Source organism: Hermetia illucens, chromosome 1, assembly GCF_905115235.1.
Source record: "Hermetia illucens chromosome 1, iHerIll2.2.curated.20191125, whole genome shotgun sequence".
Classification (NCBI taxonomy): Eukaryota; Metazoa; Arthropoda; class Insecta; order Diptera; family Stratiomyidae; genus Hermetia; species Hermetia illucens.
The window spans coordinates 144,181,791-144,203,477 of NC_051849.1; the positions used below are offsets into that span (position 1 = coordinate 144,181,791).

The 21,687-nt window shown below is 38.6% G+C and overlaps 1 protein-coding gene and 1 long non-coding RNA gene across 7 annotated transcripts in view; both read left to right on the plus strand.

Annotated features, from left to right (window-relative positions):
* LOC119651667 (polypeptide N-acetylgalactosaminyltransferase 2) overlaps positions 1 to 21,687 on the plus strand; it is a 424,411-nt gene that overhangs the window by 40,569 nt on the left and 362,155 nt on the right. The window lies entirely within an intron of this gene.
* On the plus strand, positions 3,633 to 11,310 carry LOC119651708. Its single transcript, XR_005249482.1, has 3 exons — positions 3,633 to 3,686; positions 3,761 to 3,791; positions 10,848 to 11,310. It is a non-coding gene; the product is annotated as an uncharacterized LOC119651708 (long non-coding RNA).

Consider the following 21,687-nt stretch of genomic DNA (forward strand, 5'->3'; position numbering starts at 1 on the left):
TTAATGTAAATTTCTATTTATAGTCGTGTAGTGGCCACACTTGATTGATATTCCAAAAGCAAATCTGATTTTTTTTAAGTCAGCATGCAAATATTTGCATTAAATGAAGAGAATGTGGTTCACGTGGTGACTTGGCGGAGAATTATTTGCGGATAGTTCGTAGAAATCCGATCAACAAAAGATTTAATGAGAATATTTCACAAGTTGGACGTCGGAAACTAGCTGTCGTAAGAAAGAAAGGTATTGTGGGCATGTTTCTCATTTGATTTACGTTAATTATGTCTCTATTAATGGCCGTAGTAAATCAGATATTCTGCACAAAACTTCAAGAAACGATCACGCGTCTGTTCTTTGGAAGGGTGCAGTTTCTTCCGCTAACAAGAAAACGTCCTATAAACGAGGAGTAATTTAAACCGATGTACCATAAAAGAAATTATTCGGTTATTGATAATTGTTAAGAATCTGTTCTGTGGACTGCTGGTAAAAACATCTTCTGCTTTGGGAAGTGTATTGACTCTTTCATCACTCACCATACGAGTATCGGAACACAGATTGGAATTCATTCTAGGAAAAGTGAGAAAAAAACAAAACTCAGCTCTTCTACAGTTCTCCCGGAAAATGATCTGAGATTGAAAAATTGCGCTGCACACTTAGTGAAGCATTATAATTATAACAGAATGCAAAAATATATTGCTAAAGACGAAACAAGTCGGGAAACCGGAAGCTAGAGGTTTCAGGTATGAAAGGTTTTGTGTATTTCTTTTATAAAGAGATTTGAGTGTGCATTTGTCCCATTAGTATGTAGCACGTAATATATGCATATATTATGTAAGAATATCCACTTTCAAGTGATATTGACATTCAAAGTCTTGAATTTGCACAGAAGTGACAGTCTTGATCTATTATAACTTTGTTAGTAATAGTGCGATTTTCACCAAATTTGGTGGGATCATGCTCTATACGGTAGCCTACATTACTGCATTTCGTGATTCTAGGAGGAACTTAAGTGGGGTTTTACTGCCATTTACTAAAAATTAGAGAAGTGCACTATTATTAAATTTATTTGAACAGGTATCGGTATGGAGGGGATTTTGGGTCCTAGGAACCATACATTTTCCGTTAAGTAGTTTCTGAGAATCGGTCTGTTAAAGAAATGATCACTTTCAACCCCCCGCATACCCCACCTTTCCAACAAATGTCAAAACTAAGACCGGTTTCGACAAGTACTAACCGAGACATTTAATTTGATACCCCACATGGTGAGAAAAATTACACATCCCTTTTGCATGTATGGGGATTTTCTGGATTTTCAGTTTTCGTTTTTTAACTCTGCCATTTAGATGGTAACTAAGATAAAATTATAACCAATTATAACCCAACGATAGAGGCAAGTATTCAGAATAAGATTATGTTTGATTTTTTGGCTCCTGATTCCTGTAAATGGAGATGTGCTTTCCTTCAGCAACCAGTTTAGACCGCAAAAATATATGAAAAGACTGAAAAAATTACATTATCCCTTGTTTCCAAAAAAAACTCTAAAATTTTAGCTCTTGCTAAGAAATTACTATGCAATATTTTCTCGCACTAATCGACTAATCCAATCTGTGACGGACAACCCTTCGCAGACAACGCAATAAAACTTCTAGGGAGAAACAGCGCGTATTTTTTTTGAAAGCGGCAGTTAGCACTCGCGGGGCTTCCTTCTTTCCATACCCCCGCGAGTGCGGTGGAGTATCAAGAAGGTGCCCGCTGCGATAATTGCCCGACAGCAAATAGCTTTTTTTGGAGCACATTACCTTTCAACGCAAATGACTACCGCCATTCTGAGTTCCTCTGTCTTACTATTGAGGATACCAATATTTAGCGAAAAGACAGATATGCATCGCTCGAAGTAAATAGAAGCATTAATATGGTTCTTTTCCGAGACGTGCTGGTTGACATGATTATTCTTCACAAAACCTGAAGTGTCGGACGAAAACTTGTTAAAATCGGTTCAATGTCTGACTATCTGCCATACGCATTTTTCTCGTGTCGTTTCGTTCCCAGCGGGTTTTAGCATAACTGTCCTGTCGTGTCTTTCCCAGTGGGGGCACTTCTTCATAAGTACAAGGTTACGTAAATGCCATGGAAGATAGACTTTTTAAAGGCGCTCTTCTTCATACTGAATGTATATTGTTGCAATAAACTCCTAGGTGAGGAATACCGGATTAACCGCACCTATGTGCTATCGTTGTTGGTTCTTGCCAATGTGTTTCAGTTCGCCGCACAATTTTCCGAGAAGCCTGCCCTCTTCCTCGACTATTCTGCACCATGTAGTTCTACTGTGTGATTATGACGGGTTGAGTTCTCTTTTAATTTGGAGTCCTTTTGGGAATATTGCTCGTGTTTTTCTCATGCATCCCAGCTTGATTCTATGTTGTTCCTCTGTATTAGGCATTTGCACACCATTAAGTATGACGATAACGAAACTGAAATACAGCCTTATTGAAAATCATGTAAGAAAAAAAAATTCAACGAAAAGGTGACTGGGAGGATCACCTATACTCCATAAGGGAGTCAAGGCGGCCCCTGCAGGCTTCAAATGTTGCTAGGAACATCTTGATATAGTCTCTCGTCCCCTCAAGATATTCAGATTTGTTTGGACTTGGAGTGAATACCGACTTTTGAACTCCGTTGTTGTTTTAGTTTCAAATTATTCGCTCGTCTCTCAGCATTATGTATTTGCAGTACAGGGTATACAAATTTATGATTCAAGAGTAATTCCTTCTCGCTCATCTCAAATTGGCTACCATTTTCATATGAGCATATGAGGGATCTAGTTCCCAAGATCACATGTTCCAAAATGGTCGAAAATGATTTAAGCGCGGTATTAGATAATCCATTTCAAGCTACATCAGATGGTTTAAGAACTTATTTTCGTACGGCTCTCTCTCAGGGTGAAAAATGGCCTACATAGTTCACTTTAAAATCAGCAGTCACATGTTCCCTTGTGAAATATAGCTGATTTTACTGCAAGTAACTTGGATAATCCTGACAAATTTGAAGGCAGCGCGACGGTGCAGTAGGCGGAGTTTTGCACACATGGTCGGAAGAGCTAATCATTTAATTTTATTCAAATTTTGTTTCAAATTTTTTTTTTATGTTTTCCGAAAAAGTACGTACTTTTGTATTTATTATATAACCGAGGAGAAAAAATCTTTTTTAATAAATTTTGAGTTTCCAAACGCGATCATTATGTTACCGATTTTTGAAAAATAAAAAAACAGTTTGGCCTCAAAACTTTCATGATGCAGCACTTATTGGGGCATCAAACCCCCCCTGTGGAGTCGAAAACGAAAACGTTTCACCAATAAAATTAGCGGAGCATCCAAACTGTGGTTCAAAACAATTTTGGGTTTGGTAGACAGGATTCTTGGGAATCAGTTTTGCACGTGTCCTGAAATAAAAACGTTTTTGGAATATGTGACTTTTGGAACTAGACCCCTCATTCGTCAATATCTATTACATAGTTTCAAATCAACCGACCTAGACAGCAATTTTTCGATTACTTTTGATTAGTTTTGGTGGTGGTGTAATATAGCCGGTAATTCAACATTTTCCATTTTAATATTATCATAAGATTTCTAGTGAAACAACCGGAAAGCTTGCAAATCTGGAAAGAAAGATAAAAGAAATTCATATCTCATGTATGTTAAATTATATGTAGCTTGTATTCATTGAAGGGTGAAGAAAATAATAACAAAACCTCTTTTTTTTCTAGGTAAGAAAATATGTGACAATTTCAGATCAGAGTAAGTTGTAAATATACTTTAAACTGCAGACGCACGAAGCACTTAATCAAATAATAAAAACAGAAAGTGCTCCAATTAGTATTAGACTATTTTTATTGACACTCAAATTGTTCACACTGAACATATGTGAATTTAGGCTAGCAGTATCTACTGATGCTTATTGTAAATAATTCGTTTCTTCTTCAAATAATTCATTGAAAAAGTTTGCCAAATATTGCAAAAGTCTTATATTTAGGTTATCTAAATAGGAAAAAAGCTTTGATAGTATTGAAATACGATTGTTCTTTGAACTAATAATTTGCGATGTCATTCTAAACTGTAGTCACCGCAGTGTAGCGTTCCGTTACACCTTGTCTTATTAAAGGGCAGGAAAGGTTGAATTACACAGTTTGTAGCCAAGGTCACCCTGATGTTCTTCCAAATTCATTTTCGATGTTGGAAACGATAACTCCGCCTTACTTATCAATCGGAAAAAACTAAAACTGCGGGGAAAAGCCCTGTTGAGCGCAGCTCATACTCTCCAATGGTCATTTGAATTACCTCACGAAACTTTTCCGGGCAAAAAAAAAGAAATTGCTCCTGTAGGTTTGCATAAATCATATAAATTTGAACAAACAACTCTTTTTCTAGCGAACACTTTTCAGAAACGGTACTAGTTTCAACTTACCGTAGGGGAAGTAGGTTAGAATATATACCTTTCCCATGTTGGAATGGTTTGTATGACTTAAACTTGACGCCAGTCTGCAAGTATAATGGATATCTATCATGGAGTCCTTGCTTTTACTTCCATCCTGCTCCATGTCATTGTAGACGTCACATTTTTCAGACAACAGGTTATCCGGTTATAATGAGGCCCGTCTAATATTCTCCACAAAGCGTGACATATCGTAATTCGTAATAAGGTTTTGTGCATTCCTTTTATAAAAGCATTTGAGTGGACTGTCCCATTAGAACCTAGCACGTAAAATATGCATATATTATGTGAGAATATACACTTTCGTGCGATAGCGGCATTCAAAGTCTTGAATTTGCACAGAAGGGACAAATTTGACCTATTATAACTTTGTTAATAATAATAGGGCGATTTCTCCCATGGTAAGATCATGCTAAATGCTCTAGCCTACATTGCTGCAAAATTTCGTGATCCTATCATGAACTTAAGGGGGATTTTCTAGTCAATTACTATAATTATAGTCTCTTCTTTTTCTTTTCTTCAGCCTTTGTCCCATTCACAAGCGGGGTCCGCTCGTACTATACTATACTTTACTTTATTTGAATAGATATCGCGGTATGGTATTTCGGGACCTAGGCACCATATAGTGGCAGTCTTTTGATTTTTTTTAGATTTTTCAGTTGGATAGTTTCTGAGAATGGGTCTGCGAAAGAAATGATCACCCTCGGCCTCGCATATTCCCCACCTTTCCAGTAAATATAAGACCGGAAAGTTTTAACTGAGACATTTCATTTGATACCCGACATGACTATATTAAGTGAAAAAAAATATACACCCCCCTTTTTTATGTATGGGGACTCCTCCTTAAATTCACCAAATTAAACTGTATAAAATTCGGATTTTTTGTGTAAAAACCTTCGAATTTGAAAGCAAATGGGTGTTGTTTGAAGGTGGTATATGAAGTGAATATACGAAAAACTTTATTCATTTGAATATTCCAATTAACTTTATACAAAAAACCGGTGGAATTACTGGTTCACCTATTGAAGACTTCAAGCGTGTGTGTCAAAGTGATATATTCTTGTCTATGAATTCCATCGATATAACTTTGAAATTATTTTCTTGTAATACCATCGTTGTAAACGATGAAAAATAAGGAATAACAACAACAAAATCCTTCTTCCAGTCCTGAGAGCACGCATAAATTTTCCATCTTCTTGTTAAGAATGCAATAAATTTGGGGTAACTGCAAAAATTGAATGAAATAGAAGGCAGTAGTGGCATAGATCAACTTTTAAGGTTTACGTACAGCAACGCTTTATCACAATAGGTTCATCGTCTGGTTGGCTTTGTCTTTACCTTCGCCTTTTTGTTTGTTTGCCATAAGCAATTTATCCAGGATCTCTTGACATCAGAATCGATGAGGGTGTGGAAAGTCTGAAATTCTCACGCAGTAAAGATATTATTTTTTGAGTTGAGTTTAAACATGTAGCATCTACATACATAAAAGAACCATAAATTCAAATTTTATATTTAAAATTCCCAGGTTGTGGTTTCCGGATTGTTCACATTTTTGTTGTACTATTGTCTATCTACCGTTTGAAACTACGACCAAATCCAGAAATTAGTTTTATAATAATAAATAGATAATAATATATTACAATGTTTGAACCCATAATGCATGATAGTTGGTTTTCTTATTCTAATAAATCCTTACTAATACAGCTTCACTGAGCCAACATCGCCCTTGGGGCGCCTATATATTTCTACGCAGTTAGGACTGTGACAACCCTTCCTTCCTCCTGGCTGTAGATGTCCCTGAAAATTCAAGTATTTATGTTTTGCTTCTAATAGTGGCAGTTATAAATTGGGCAAAGGACTTTGGAGACGTTTAACAATTGTCTTGAATTTATTGAAAATGCTACGAATAAACAGCTTATTTCAGTTGTCTACTACAGAAAGGGGACGGGTTATACATTTTCCAAAAATCGCAGCAGTTACGTCGAATGACTGAGGATTTAGCCATTGTTTTCCACGTTCGAGCCTTTTTCAAACAGATCGTAAATACACCAAGAAAAGGAGCGTGTGGCTCCCAAAATAACGACATTGCGGAAATTCAAATAACAATGGCCGCCCTTGAAATAAAAGGAGAAAAAATGTTATTCCAAAACTGAGCTCTTCAATAAAATATTGTTTAGTTTAATAAAATAGAACTTAGTTAACTTATTCAACTAGTCAGTCCGTACATTTTACGGAACGGCAGTCTTTTCCTAGTAGTTTTATCGTTATTCAAATGCAGCAACTTCGATGAGCTGCGGTAACATATTCAGCTTAGATTGACATTAAGGGTTGTTTATAGTAGGAGCAAAATCTGAAAGGCGTGTTCCGTTCGTACGCAGGTAAGCCACGATCCAGGGGCAGAAAATACTCGGCGGATTGCATTGTTATCCGGTGCTTTAGTTCGCAGTAACGTGTGCTTACTAGGTGCTTCTTTTCCTAGCTGGATGGTCTATATATAGCTTTAATACTATTCCGTGGGTGTCGATACCTTGATTCTTAAGTCCGCCATTCACGTTCACTTTGGCTTCCCATTTACGCCTCCAGTTAACCCGTTGGGGAGTTCCGTCCCCACGTACTCGAGGAGGGTGATCAGACCCGAGTCTGCAAGGGATTCAGCTGAAGTGGCTCTGCCACGAAGCCTCACCAGAGGTTATCTGGTACCATGGGAACCGGGATGGTCCTCTGAGAGCATATGCTCCAGGAGAATTCCTGGAGGATGTGTTTTCGGCCCGGTTATTTGCGGTTGGCCCCCTAGTGGGAGTTTCATGGTGGTTGTGATTATGCCTACATCGCGGGCAGAGCTCCTCGGAGCTCAAGCGTGGAGTTGCGCTGTACAACTCGGGTGCCGTACCCCTTAGTTGCGGCAGAGGTGTTAGATAGGCCTCGCATCCACTGGTAGGAATGCTGAGCCTGCACTCAGTATAAACCAGTACGGCTATGCTAGTCATGGCGGGGCTCTGATTGTGGACACAAAAGCAATCCGTGTCCGAAGAGGACCGTGGAATTATGCCTACACGGCAGGTACTCACGTTAAACCTTCAGGACTTTCATGTCATTTACGCCTCAAGAGTCCGTATTTGACTGGCGGCAGGAATGTGGATGAGATGCAGTTGATCTGTCAGTTTCGACTGTTCAGGCGGGTGGGAATCCAATGAAGAATATTCGGTCAACCGGCCAGACACGTTTGTTTAGGCTGTGGGCGAGGATTTCATGTTTGTTTCGGCTGTGAGTGCGAATTTGATGGACATCTTTACCGCTGGTGAACATTTTTGATACGTACTAACTGAAAAACATCTCAAATTTTCGCCTTAAGGTCTTCCACGTCCAGACTTGAACTGATAATGTCGTAGCTTATCGATACTTGGATGTTGCTTTCAGTTCATTGGGTGCATTGCAGGTTCTTCCGGCGTAACTGACAGGCCGAACTGAATGTTGATGGGTTTAGACTGATTATCGCTATGTGAAAATTTGACACATCCAAAGTCCTTCTTCGTGTTGAACCGAGATTTCCGTAATTTACTGTTCATCTGTTTACCCCTTAGTTACTAGAGTTAGTTTCTTGGTTGTTATGTTTTTTTGTTCCATTTTTGGGGCGATTCTAGAGCAACGAAATCGACTCTGGTGGCGAAACGATTCCGTGAACTCGTTTTCCTTTTGCTAGGGTGTGTACAGGCTGCGTTCCATTGATTTCTGCTTCACTTCTTTGTATCGTTCAACATTTCTAAGATTTCATCTCTTCCAAAACGCGCTGAATTTTAATTAACAGCAATAACCACAACGATCCAAAAGCAGACATGAGTCGTCGTGAACTAAGTTCGTGGTTAGCAGCGATGGCTAAGTGGATAGGTCTCACAAGGGCAGCGAGTGCTACGGACTCGAAATTGAATTTGCCCACAGTATACTTTTGGAGTTTAGGCCATTTTTCTCCAACGAAAACCAATCTGAAATGCCAAATACACATTTTAACATCTAATTATGTCGATATGTCGAAGACCAATTGTCCTCGAAATATCGAAACATTTGGTTGGGAAAAAAGAAAAATCGTTTTTGTGATCGAAATTAAACACTTTATTTAACATACTTAGAATTATCCGATTTAAGTCCGCCGTTTTGTTCGCAAACTTATTGCCATTTAGAAGGCAACTTCATTATCTCTCCTCCCCCTCCCCCTTATTTGCAAGACAGCCAGTTTTCGCAAGCCTCTTTTGAGGCTAACTTAGTAGCATCAAGAGCATTTTGCATAGACCGGAAGAGATGGTAATCACTTGGTGCCAGGTCCGAACTATACGGTGGGTGCGATAGGACATCCCATCTGAGCTCCCGTAGCTTCTGGGGGCTCATCAAAGATGTGGGAGACCGAGCGTTGTCCTGGTGGGAAAGAACACCATTCCTATTGACCAATCCTGGCCGCTTCTGGTCAATCGCCTGCTTCAAACGGTCGAGTTGCTCACAGTAGAGGACCGAATTGCTCACATGCCGGTCTACTTGGATGATTTCGACGATTTTATTGGTTTCTATGGCGATTCGCCTACCAGTACGGGGTGTATCTTCGACATCCACTACAGCAGAACGAAATCAATCGAACCAGAAATTTTTTTGCCCGCCCTCGTTCCATTTTTACCTCTCAGGTAGTAAAAATATAAAATATGACGAATTTCTTGTTTGGTGGACTTCATCTTTGACGCGCTCTAACTTGAGACTGAAACGTACGATCACAACACTGTCAAAGAGACACTTGTAGCACAGATTGTCGTCTTCAAATTACCGTATAGTATGACCCGATGCGTTAAGCACAACACAAGATATGTTTAAGGGTCGCCATCTATTGACAAAACGTGACATTTCTTTTTCCTCAACCCTATATATGAAAAATAAACATTTTTATTGGACATTTTAGAAAATTTAGAGTTTCTTTTTTCATTTTTTTTTGGTTTTTCTAACTTAAAATAAGTGGGTAAAAAGACACACAAAACAGTAGCAAGCCATCCATAATTTACATATTGGTTTGACGTTAAAATTGCCCTTGAATATGTTAAGTGCTGAAATCTTGACCGCGAAAAGCACCGTGTACGTGGAGTTTTTGTGGGTGGTTGTGTATGTGCACTGCTGCTCTCCTTTGGGTATACACTAAATATGAGTCAGAGGATTCGCCATCTAGAAAAATAATTCAACTGTGCAAATAACTCTGCTCCAATCCTTGTGCTAATTATCAGCTGCAGCAGAGGTTTTGCGATGGCTGTAGCTCTATTACTCGTATGCAAACTTATTCGACAGATTTCCAAAGAGAAACAGAAGAATTTTCGCGGAAAAGTTAGGCGCTTGAAGTCTTAGAAGGCTAGCAGCTGTATATGAAATGCAGGGTCCACTTTTTCTCTTTCTCATATATAAGTATATAGGAAAGACTATCATCCTGATTTTTTCTAATGGTAGTTTAACGAGCAGTGTGTGGTTAAAAGTTTTACTATGGTGTTGCTAAGCATTTACAGTTGTTAAACCACATTTTTGTTGCAAACAATGTTCTGCTACCAATAAAGTAGTCTAGAATGCAGTTGTCATTTTTACGGATTCCCCATGACTAACATGTCAGTGAAAATTATTATGCCCGTAATAGCAGCGACTTCAGACTAAGTTGCGGACCATTCTTCTTTTCTGGTTAGTACGATTTCGTATGTCAGAAATTATATGATCACGAGGCACTGGAGCTGCGTGACATTTGTCAACATGTTTGCAGATAGAAGCATTACCGCAGGATTAGTTGTATTACCATACGTCAGTGATGTCAAACATTTACGCTACCGTTAGCTAGTTTCTGCTTCAACTTTAAATGAAGGGGAGTAGATCTAGGATAGTTTCAAGTGCCGCAGCAGATATAGTTTTCAATGTCTAAGTATAATGTCGCCGTGTTTCTACCGATTAAATTATTTGATAAAATTAACAAGGCCTGTTAGCACTGGTGAAACAAACAAGTGATCACCGAAATATCGGTATTTGCAAGACCAATAAATAACACTAGCCAATAGAGAAAAGCAAGTCTTAATTATTTCAAATAGTTTTCATTACTCTATTAATACCTAGGTAACTGAACCTTTAGTTTCGGGGTGACATGTGGCACCATATTATCAATTATAGGCTTTCAATAGAATAATCCATTTACTGTAACCGAATTTCCAGCAAACTTCAAAAAAAAAAAAAATGGCCAAATCACATCTCGAAACCACATAGCGTACCATACAGGGACACATTGAGCATACAAACATTTCTGAAGGAAACATGAAATGGGATAAATGAAAACATTCTTCATCTGAAAAAAATTATCACTTCAGAAAAACCATCGGATTGTTCTTCAATGAATTGAGCGAATCTACGGCGAAGCAAATGGCTGGCCGACCTAACTTTTTGCGCCTATTGCATCCTGTAAGCCTGCAAAGACAAATGCTTACACAAAATTCACAGTGTTATATAGCACCAAATGCTGAGAATATGGAGGAATTGACAAATTTTGATCTTCATTAACACTATGGGTCACGACTACGATGTTTTCACTTGAATGACCCGGTCTATCAAGCGTTGGTGTTGACACATGAGGAATCAAGCCAGTCGACTCAAATTCTCAATAGCATTCTCAAAAGGACGATTGTGTTGACCCAATATATCGTAAATTTTACAAAATGTTACTTTTACCGATATATCATTGTCATAGTTTATTTTTATTTTAATGTGACTTTGAGCTAAATTGAATTCATAGTAACAATTTCCGAAGCTTCCATTGCTGATAAAATGGAATGTCAAAACTGTCATGTGATTCCAATTCGCTTCTATTGTTAACAAAGTTCTTGTTGGAAAACTCTGTAAAAAGAAAAATTTTGTGGATTTTTTATGCAAGAATGTTTGGGTACAAGAGGATCCCACTTATATGTAGCGTAGTGTATACGTCTTGTCTATGCTCAATATTCAACTCACTATGATACTGACGTCTTATCTCTTAGGGAGAAGTAATTGGATGTGAAAGAGCTAATTTTGACCTACTATAACGTTTTTAATAATAGCAGGATTTCCACCAAACTTTTCAGGGACGTGATCCATACAAGAAGCTACTGCAATTTTCTGGATTCTAGATCTAGAGTTTCAATTTGCAGCGACTGGGGAACTAATCTACATAATGTGGAAGAAAAAGACTGCAATATGTTAGTCAATTTATATCAATTTAAAATTTTATCGCGTCTATCCACACTTTTTAAACGAATCAAAAGGAAATAAAATGCAATTGATTTTTTCCTGAAACGGGATAAATTATTTAGTGTATACGTATGTATACGTAACATAATATTTCGAAATATCGATTGGCCAGTGTAATATATGATGTTCGGGCTATGGCATCCCATGTAATGTTAGGGTTATGGAAGGTGTTTGTCAAAAAGCAATGTATGTATGATTGATGCAATGGTGTGATTATACACACCTAATTTGCTTTATTTTCCTGAAAGCAATAATCAGGACCAGACACTTAGAGAAAACAACGATTCCAAACATGTGGCCTGAACTTATCCGCAAAGGAAATAGGGAAAAGGTGGCAGTGGAATGGATTATTAATCTAATTGGGATTAATGATGCTTTTGCGATATAACATTTTTGCGGCTATAATAAAACTTTTTCGTTGGCTGATATAGATAAGACGGTCGTTTACACATTCAGAGTATGGTGAAAAATTTAACGAAAAATGTCAGCTAAATTATCAATAATGAATGAAACTGAAGTATTTATTTAAGAGAAAACGCTGCCTTATTTGCAACCGTAACTTCTGTTTTTATTAAAGTGTAATTTTGCCAGCTGCTAGCAATATTTTCGTGGAATCTTTTCTTAGAACTTTGAACCACAATTGTTTGATAAAAATTAATATATCATGTCTTTATTATATTTTAAATTACTTTGGCTAATAGACAATGCCATAACTAAGGTTTTCATCCATTTAAAACAATAAAAGCTTCCAAAGCATCTAGTATTCCACTGTATTCTGAAATGAACATGAGACATGTCATTTCAAATGGCCAATTTGTAAGTCTTTGACCACAAAGTGGTGTGGTTTGACATTGAATTACCATATCTGGATTCAATTATCTTTCCATGAACCTGTATTAAACTGGACAAATTGGAACCTTTCTAGATTTGCATTAATTCTGATCGTATCAGCATCAGTAATAAAATTGGGACTAATTTGCATACAACAATGAAAAGACCTGCATACATATTCCTCCTCAGCCATAAACGGCGAAGTCATCGTCTTCTCGTGCTTCTTCCACGTCTGTTATCTTCCGCTGTTACTAGATTATCTCTACAACATTCCCAAATGCAAACGTTGATGTCAGTCATCATTATCCTGACCCAAAGTTTTAGTGACAACATTCAGGATTTTAATCTGATTGATGACGATGACAGAAGAATTGATGCCTGACGTCCTCTTAAATTAATTTTAGGCGAATCCACTTTACTGTTCCGTATCACTTGCCATTATTCTTCGCTCGATGGCCATTAGCTTCGATCGTCTAAACGCCCAGCCATCCAAGCTGTCATCCATAGCTCCCGGAATGATATCATTGACTTGTTCTACGGAATTCTCCATGGAAGAATGTTTTCATCCTGAATTCTGTTCGCTACTCCAAAGTGAGTGTGACGGCCTGAAGAGCTTTAAAATAATTAGAAATGCAAAGTAAGAATGTGGAGCCTGAATCCGCATCCGAGTTCGCAGTGTGCGACATGCGACTACGTCCTCATTGTTCCGTGAATCAATAAAGGCCAAGGTTCCGTTTTTGTTCGCCATTCCTTTTCGTTGCTCTTATTGCTATGTAAAATAATATGAGACTAGACGCCACTACCATGGGAAAGATGGGGGTGCAGATTTGTGTGCCTTTGATATTAAAACAGACTTTCAAATTCAATTGGTTGGACTCTTTTACTGTAGTTTCTTGGTGTGGACCCGATCGTAGTCATTAATCTGGTCAGGGAGAAAAAACGAAAGAATTCTTCCGTTTTCATCTACGTTCATTCCACGTTTTTGTACAGTTTCAGCTTTCTCCCTCGACACGTTCCGTGGAATTAGTATCAAAGTCAGGGCAAATTCAGGAAATGGTTATGGAGAAGACGTGGTGCATTGGTTGGAACTTTTGGTTGACCTTCATGGGTATGAATTTAAATTCATATCGGCAGTTTGTCTTTTCAGATTATTGTCGATTTAGAAATTTCTACGCATTATGAAATTCAGCCTCGTTACAAATGTCTCAGATGTCCAAATTTTGAATGGAATGGAGATGTACGTGCGTATGAACAGGGTATAGTAATATTTATTGCTTTGATTAAAAAGTTCTAGAAATAACCACCGTGTGGCGCTCTTGATAACCCAATTAAAATTCTGTTGTCTCTGCTACGCTGCTGCTTCAATGTCATAGTTCAACAGTTGCGAATGTAAAGTCGTGTTGAATTCGTCTATCTGCTTTTTTACAAGGTTAAAAATAAGGTTGAATTTTCAGAAAATTTTGCGAGATGTAGACATAATATCCAATGGGAAATCCGACCCGGCATTCGTCAAACAAGGCGTGGGTTGTTCATTGGAGTGAATGCCATGCAACGAATGAGCCGAGATTGAAGAAGCCACGTAGTTTTCAGTCAAAGGAGAATCTAATACTCACAATTACATCGTTAACTACAAAAGTACCCTGCATTAGGAATTTTGAAGGTCAGACAGTCAAACGTTATTATTTGCGCATTACGAGTATAAAGCCTTTGCGTGAAGCAATGCCTTAAAAATGAAAGTATTTGGGGTTTCTCCAACTCGTGGATTTGGCACCATAATAAAGCACCGTCCCATGTATACTATTATGTATGATATTATCCAATAACCACCGAATTTAAATCTGATTTGGTTAGCTTTTTAGTCATTATCCCAGGCACTGGCGGGGTAGCTATGTCTAGATCGGGTTCGTCAATCTTCTCTGTCACAGGATTAGTCCACGTGGAATCTAGAACCTCTCAAATCGGCATCTAGTGTATTAAGCCATCGTGGTCTCCCATTAATTTGATTAACTAGTGAGTTTTCGTTAGCACGGACTACATGACCACGATGAATGTAACCGCCCCTCGTGGATGTCCTCATTTCGAGGGTGATTATAACGTGTCATAAAACTAATAACGTTCGTCTTTATTAGCGCGAAGCAGCGCTCATTGTCTTTACTAGTCGGGCAACATTTGAAACCATGGAGGACGACCGACATTTCAGTAAATTATAGAAACCAGATTTGGTTGATTTAAATTTTTCGATTTAAATCATGACTTACAGTCAACCAATTAAAAAGTTGGACAATTACGGCAATACACTTTGAAGTCAAATATCTCGAAACTCGATGATATTTTTCAATAAATTTTTGAGAGAAAAAAAATTTTATGTATGTTTTGTACCGTTATTATTATTTTATTAGTATTATTTTTAACAGAAAAATAGTGCTAAAACCAAAAACGTTTTGCACAGCCAAAAAAAATAAAAGAAAACAAATGTATGTCAACAATTGGGTAAATTAGTATTTGGTGCGGTGAGAAGTCTTCTTTTCATCCACCCTACAAGTTTTCCGCCGCAGGAATGGAGCTCCAAACATTTTTTAATTGATATTCTGTATCCTTTTTGCTACTACTCTCCCATTTAGGCAGCGGTATTATCGTTGATAATGATGTCTACCTTTTTTCTACCGTAATGCAAGACGTTTGCTTCGTACTTGGTATTCGCGTCAACTTCACGCCATTATATTCCTTATAAGCGAATATGGTTGAGAGGAAGGACCGAGACCTGAAGCTAAGTCTAGAATATTTGTTATGATTTGACATGTTTCAATATAAACTCCAGAATGCTGTGAAACTACTGATATACAGCTGCTTTCTTAACTTTTGGTGTAGAGATTCACACTTTAGATGACACCTCTCTAGTTATTTTTCCGCTTTTGTCGTTCCCGAAAGAACTCCATGGCTAAAACGAATAATTTCTACTAAAGATATGGGCGATAAACTGGAGTAGAAGAGAGGTAGCCTCTATAATATATTTGAAAAGCTTCTGTGCAAGTGTTTTGCCGCGTTCTGTTTTTCAGGCTCTCATTACCAATAATTATGCCAGTCATGAAGGTCTTGTCATTGTTCACGGTAGAAATCACGTCTTTCGATGTTGGTTTTGCGGGAAAAGAGGGGGACCGGGATGAAACACGACTCATATGCGAAATTTCCACCACAGTGTACTGAGCAGTTCCATATGCAGTGCCAAGTTCACTAGCAATCTCTCTTAAACCCGTCATCCACGTTTCATTCAGTCTGTCATTTACGCCTGAAGAGGCCGCAGTTGACCGACAGCCGCAACGTGAAGATTATTGTTTAGGCGGCCGGTGATCGAATGGAAATTGATTCGGCCAACCGGGGAAACATGTTTGTTTTGTGAGCAAGGATTTTATATTTGTTTAGGCTGCGGGCGAACATTTTATAGGTATTTTCATCGCTGTTAAACATTGTTTATAAATGCTCACACGCAAAAATTTTTCAAATTTTCGGTTGAACTTAAAGTGAACCTATTCTCTCGCTTTTTTACGAATGCGGGGTGCCCGAAAAAAAAGCGAATCCTTCACCACTGTACATTCAAAGTCTTTATACCAGATCGACTTCGCAATAAACATAAGACCAGGGGAGGAAATTGTAGTAAGACTAGATAGGTAATCATACCTACACCCGGAAATCGTGAGGCGACTATAAAACGAATGCTTCGTGTCTTTATATGTTATATTTGTATTTACAAAAATAAATGGTTTTCTTCTACAATTTGCTATGTGTTATTTCATGAGGTCAATTCGACCTTTACATCAAGAATTTCGGCGGTAGAAAGCTGCAAATTTCTAATAATACTTATGTTATAGAAGATTACCAATATTCCATTATCATGGAAACAGAAGCTGTTTACCAGCTTGCGACTCTCATTCCATCGCCAAATTTACGGATTTATGACTGAACTGTAATTATGATACTCAGTGGCTCATTAAAGCAATTGTTTAAGCTTTGAATAACGAATTTGAGAAAAAAGATATTTTACTTTGGCAAATATGCGATTAGTATATTACTAAATTACAAAGTCTAAATACAGAATTATATCTTCAAAATAAAAATGGAAAAGAAAGGAGCTAAGAAATGAAGTAAGTTTAATCTCACAGCCGGTAAGTAGGCATGGGGATACTCAAAGCGAAATATGTGCTGCACAAGAAAAAGTTCGACACAAGATAAACATTTACGAAATGGAACTTTAGCTACGAAACGTAAACATTAATAAGGGCAAATTTAATTTATATTTGCCTCTTGGCTTTAGAGAGACTTGAGTGTTCGAGATGAAATGTCGTTTTATTCAATTTCTTATAGACCCTTGACGTAGATGTTCCACCTTTCATGAGGTCCTTTTTTTGTTTGCTTGTTGGTTTTAGAACATGTGCCTAAACGACTTGGTATATGTTTTCTACTGATTGCTCTACTAACAATTTTATTTACACAACAAGTCATAAAAAGCACACGATTATGGCTTACAAATTAATTCGAATTTTCAAAATAACGTATCTATGTTTTGCTCAAACACATGTATAATGTATACATCACACACAAGGTCACTAAAGAAAAAGCAGGCAGTGCTGACAAAGAAAACGAAACAGTCATGTATTTGTTCCGGAAAGTGATCCCACGAAAGTTTCTAGAAAGTTGTTGTTGGTGGATTTTCGAACGATTTTCGAAGAACTATAAAGAGGGCAACAACGATCTTGGCTTTCTTAGTGGAGGTCTTAATGAACAGTGGGATTCGATTTCAATTCTCACCATGTGTCCGCTTTTCGTTTTCCTTCCACAAATTGAAATTAATTAATTAAAATAACATGTAAGACTTTAAGGGAAAGACAAACTTAACACCAGGCTAACCGCCACTGAGTAGCAGCCCTGATAATGATGGCAATCCTGCGCAACAACTTGTATCCGGTCAAGGCTGCCGTAGTAAGAAACTCCCCGGTTTTGCAGCGAGTTCCACCAATTCGATATCCCTAAAAGCTGTCTGGCGTCCTGACCTACGCCATCGCTCCATCTTAGGCAGGGTCTGCCCCGTCTTTTTTTTCCACCATAGATATCACCCTTATAGACTTTTTGGGCTGGATCATCCTCATCCATACGGATTAAGAGACCTGTCCACCGCAACCTGTTGAGCAGGATTTTATTCACAATCAGACGGTCGTGTTATAACTTTAGATTTCATCGTTATGTAGGCTACTTCCAATACTACTGTTAAACAAGGAAGGGTTAAAGGAAGAGCAACAAGTCCAACCAATTTCCTTCCATTTACCTTCAGGAGCAGACTTTCAGCAACTTTTAAAAAGCACATTTTCGTGATTTTCTATTAACATGGAGAAATCAATGGAACGTAAATAAAAATTTACTCAAAAGAAGTTTTAGAAATGTGGCCAAGGATGCAATGAGAAAAAAGCGATACTCACTTAACAGTTTAAGTGCGTCGTATTCAAAAGCAAAGGCTAATTATAGAGGATTTGACACATATGAAGCGCCAAGCAAAATACACTGGCTGTTCAAAGATGGGAACAACAACACACGAACAATGTAGCTAGAACTGAACCGTGGACAGCCTCATCTATTAGTCTTTTCACTGATAGTTCACAGCCAGGAATTTTTAATGACATTTAAGTAAAGTATACCTAAAATGACCATGAACTAACGTCAGTCATGAAGGCGGAGATATACAAGAACCTAAAAACAATGGTGATATGTGACCAGGCCTGTACTCAAGTGCAACCCCATTGTATTGTCACCTTGAATAGCCGAATAGCACCTGCCCGCCCATGTAACGGATCATATCCTCATCGGATGTGTTTCTACTCTCAGATATGAGTGAAGCACGGCTTTTGGGGTCTCCTCCCTGTATTGAAATCTTTCGGCGATTGGCTATGGAGATGATCATTTCTTGTGTGTAAGATCTATGAAGTTATGAGTTACAAGGTGGGAGGGATCCGCAAATGAAGGTAAAAAATAATCTTTTTTCATTTCCATGGATAGAACCTTCAAGAATAACTAAAAGTCACAATCAAGAAGAAGACTATGTAAAGGAAAATAATCAAAGAATCAAAAGAAACTATTGAGTAAGGAAAAGTAATAAGAAAAAAATCATAGCCTCAATAAGAAATAAAAATAATGAGCTTTAAAGAGAATAAAAAATTAAATAAATTATAAATATATGTATATGTACATGTATATGTGTATCCTTAAAAATCCTTTTTTGCCTCAAATGAAATATTGGTGTTTGATTTTGGCCAGACTCTACACTTCAAGTCCTAGTCAATAATACAGGACAACTCATAATTAAATAAATAAATAAAAAATTATTGAATCAAAATTGGAATGTTGCGAATGACCTAAGCGAATAGAAAGCAGAAGTTATACTGTTGGTCTATTTCGAGTGTCTCAAATTAATTTCACGGGGGAAATAGGTATTATCTCAGTATTCCTAACCACATTGATTAAAAGTGAACTCAAATATTATCCTCTGCAATATGTCCAGACTCAAGGAGCCTCATTATACTTGTACATGAGATAGGGTAAACTAACTATACCGTGGATCCATTGTCTCGCAAGACGTATCTTTGAAATCTTAAGGCGCCAATTTTCAGTTTGAGTCATAATCACTCGGAGCACACTTAACTACGTATCAGCATGTCAATCTTGTTACTACCCGATTAAGAATAACAAAACACCAGATAGATTTAATCGAGTTTGGAGTTTCGAAAGGAATACCATGTCAATGTGCAATAGCACAAAAATCTAGGTTACATAGGTTTCTCCAAGCGGGAGGTAAACTCAATGAAAGCATGATACTCCTTAAATAGCCTCTTACAGAGGGTCAGTAGGGGGGAGGGCGGGTTTATTTGTGAGTCCACTAACTATTCGCTGTCGAGCTCAGTTGCTTTTCTTATTAGCGGACATGGTGTCTATTAGCTTTGTCTTGCATTTTGTGTCGACTCCCTAAGGAAATTAGAAAACTGGCACCTCATGCATTAGTGTAGGTGATTAACCGGCAGTGGAATTAACAGCCATTGATATTCGTTGATGTGTATCCCTGTGAGTGGTTGTAACGGTAAGGTAGACCTTACCTTAAACAGGATTAATTTTTGTGGATTATGTTGGATGCGTACTAAAACAAGCCGGAAACCGGAAGCTCGGCGCTTCAGGCTGAAAGGTTTTTTGACTTTTTATATAAGAATATTTGGCTACAACTTTATCTGCTTATATATAGACTCACTAAAGCGCGGAAACCTGAAACCTTTCTGGTCCCACTCCCGCTGCCCTGGCCAGTTATCCCCTCCGTCCATTAAATTCTCTGGCTTCTCAGCTAATTCCCCCCAACTATCTTGTGATTTACTCTGCCGCTACTTTTCGTCAGTCTATGCTCCCCCCTTTTCCTCCGAATCCCTCCCGATAGTGGATGTAGCCTGCTCCGTATCGCCCACTATTCCCCTTCTTATCCCTATCCTTGTCGAATACCTTATTGGCAAACTTGATGCCAATGTCGCACCTGGCTACGATGGTCTTCCAAACCTCTTTTTGCTCAAAACTGGTAAGTCCATCTCCCTTCCGCTATCTCTTATTTTCAACAAAAGCCTCGAAGAGAATCATTTTCCCAGCTTGTGGAAAGAGGCTCTCATTATCCCCATTCACAAAAGTGGCGATCGTTCGCTTGCCGAGAATTACCGTCCCATTTCCCTCCTCTCCTCCTCTTCCAAAATCCTGGAAAGATATGTCAGCGACTGGTTTTCCGCCCGCTTTGGCCAACACATAGTGAAAGAGCAACACGGCTTCGTTAAACGTAGGTCCACTACCTCCAACCTGCTTGACTTTACCAACTTTGTCGCCAAATGTCTAAATTCACGGCAAGAAGTGCATACCATTTACACTGACTTCGCGAAAGCCTTTGACACTGTAAATCACAAGATACTTCTATCCAAACTCTCGTCCCTAAACATTCCCATACCACTTGTTTTATGGCTTGCCTCTTACTTTTCCAACCGATCCTCCCGCGTCTCTTTTGACGGCTGTACTTCCCGCTCCTTCTCCTCCTCTTCTGGTGTCCCACAGGGGTCTATTCTGGATCCTTAGCTATTTTTATTTTTTATTAACGACCTTCCTCCCCTCCTTACTTGTCCCTGTTTGCTCTATGCAGACGACCTTAAGCTGTTTTCCGCTATATCGTCTCCTATGGACTGTGTTTCCCTTCAGTATAACCTGGACACTCTGGTTCGTTGGTGCTCGACTAATGGTTTAGCGCTAAACGTCAGAAAGTGTCACTCTATGTGCTACTCCCTAAAATCCTCACCCACTCTTTCTCCTACTCGCTTAACGGACATTCCTTATCCTGCTTAAATTCCACTCAAGACCTCGGAGTCACTTTCGACAATAAGCTCCGCTTTGACACCCATTGCCTCGATGTCATCAATCGAGCAGCAAAATTGTCAGGCGTTATTCTTCGCTCCTCCTCTGATTTTGACTCCATCCAATCCTCCTTAGCTCTCTTCAATTCCCTCGTGAGGAGTACCCTCGAGTATTGCTCCGTGATCTGGTCACCCTCCCGTAACTGTGATCGTCTTGCCCTTGAAAGCGTGCAACGTAAATTCAGTCGTTCCCTCTTCTTTAAAAAAAGCTTCCCTCGCGTGGATTACCCCTCCCGCCTCCGCTTTCTGAACCTTCCCTTCCTACAACAGCGTAGATCCTATCTGGATCTATGCACATTCTTTAAACTTTCCTCGGATTGATGGACTGCCGTCCTGCGTCTTATAACATCATCATCATCAACGGCGCAACAACCGGTATCCGGTCTAGGCCTGCCTTAATAAGGAACTCCAGACATCTCGGTTTTGCGCCGAGGTCCACCAATTCGATATCCCTAAATGCTGTCTGGCGTCCCGACCTACGCCATCGCTCCATCTTAGGCAGAGTCTGCCTCTTCTTCTTTCTTACCATAGATATTGCTTTTATAGGCTTTCCGGGTCGGATCATCTTCATCCATACGGATTAAATGACCCGCCCACCGTAACCTATTGAGCCGGATTTTATCCACAA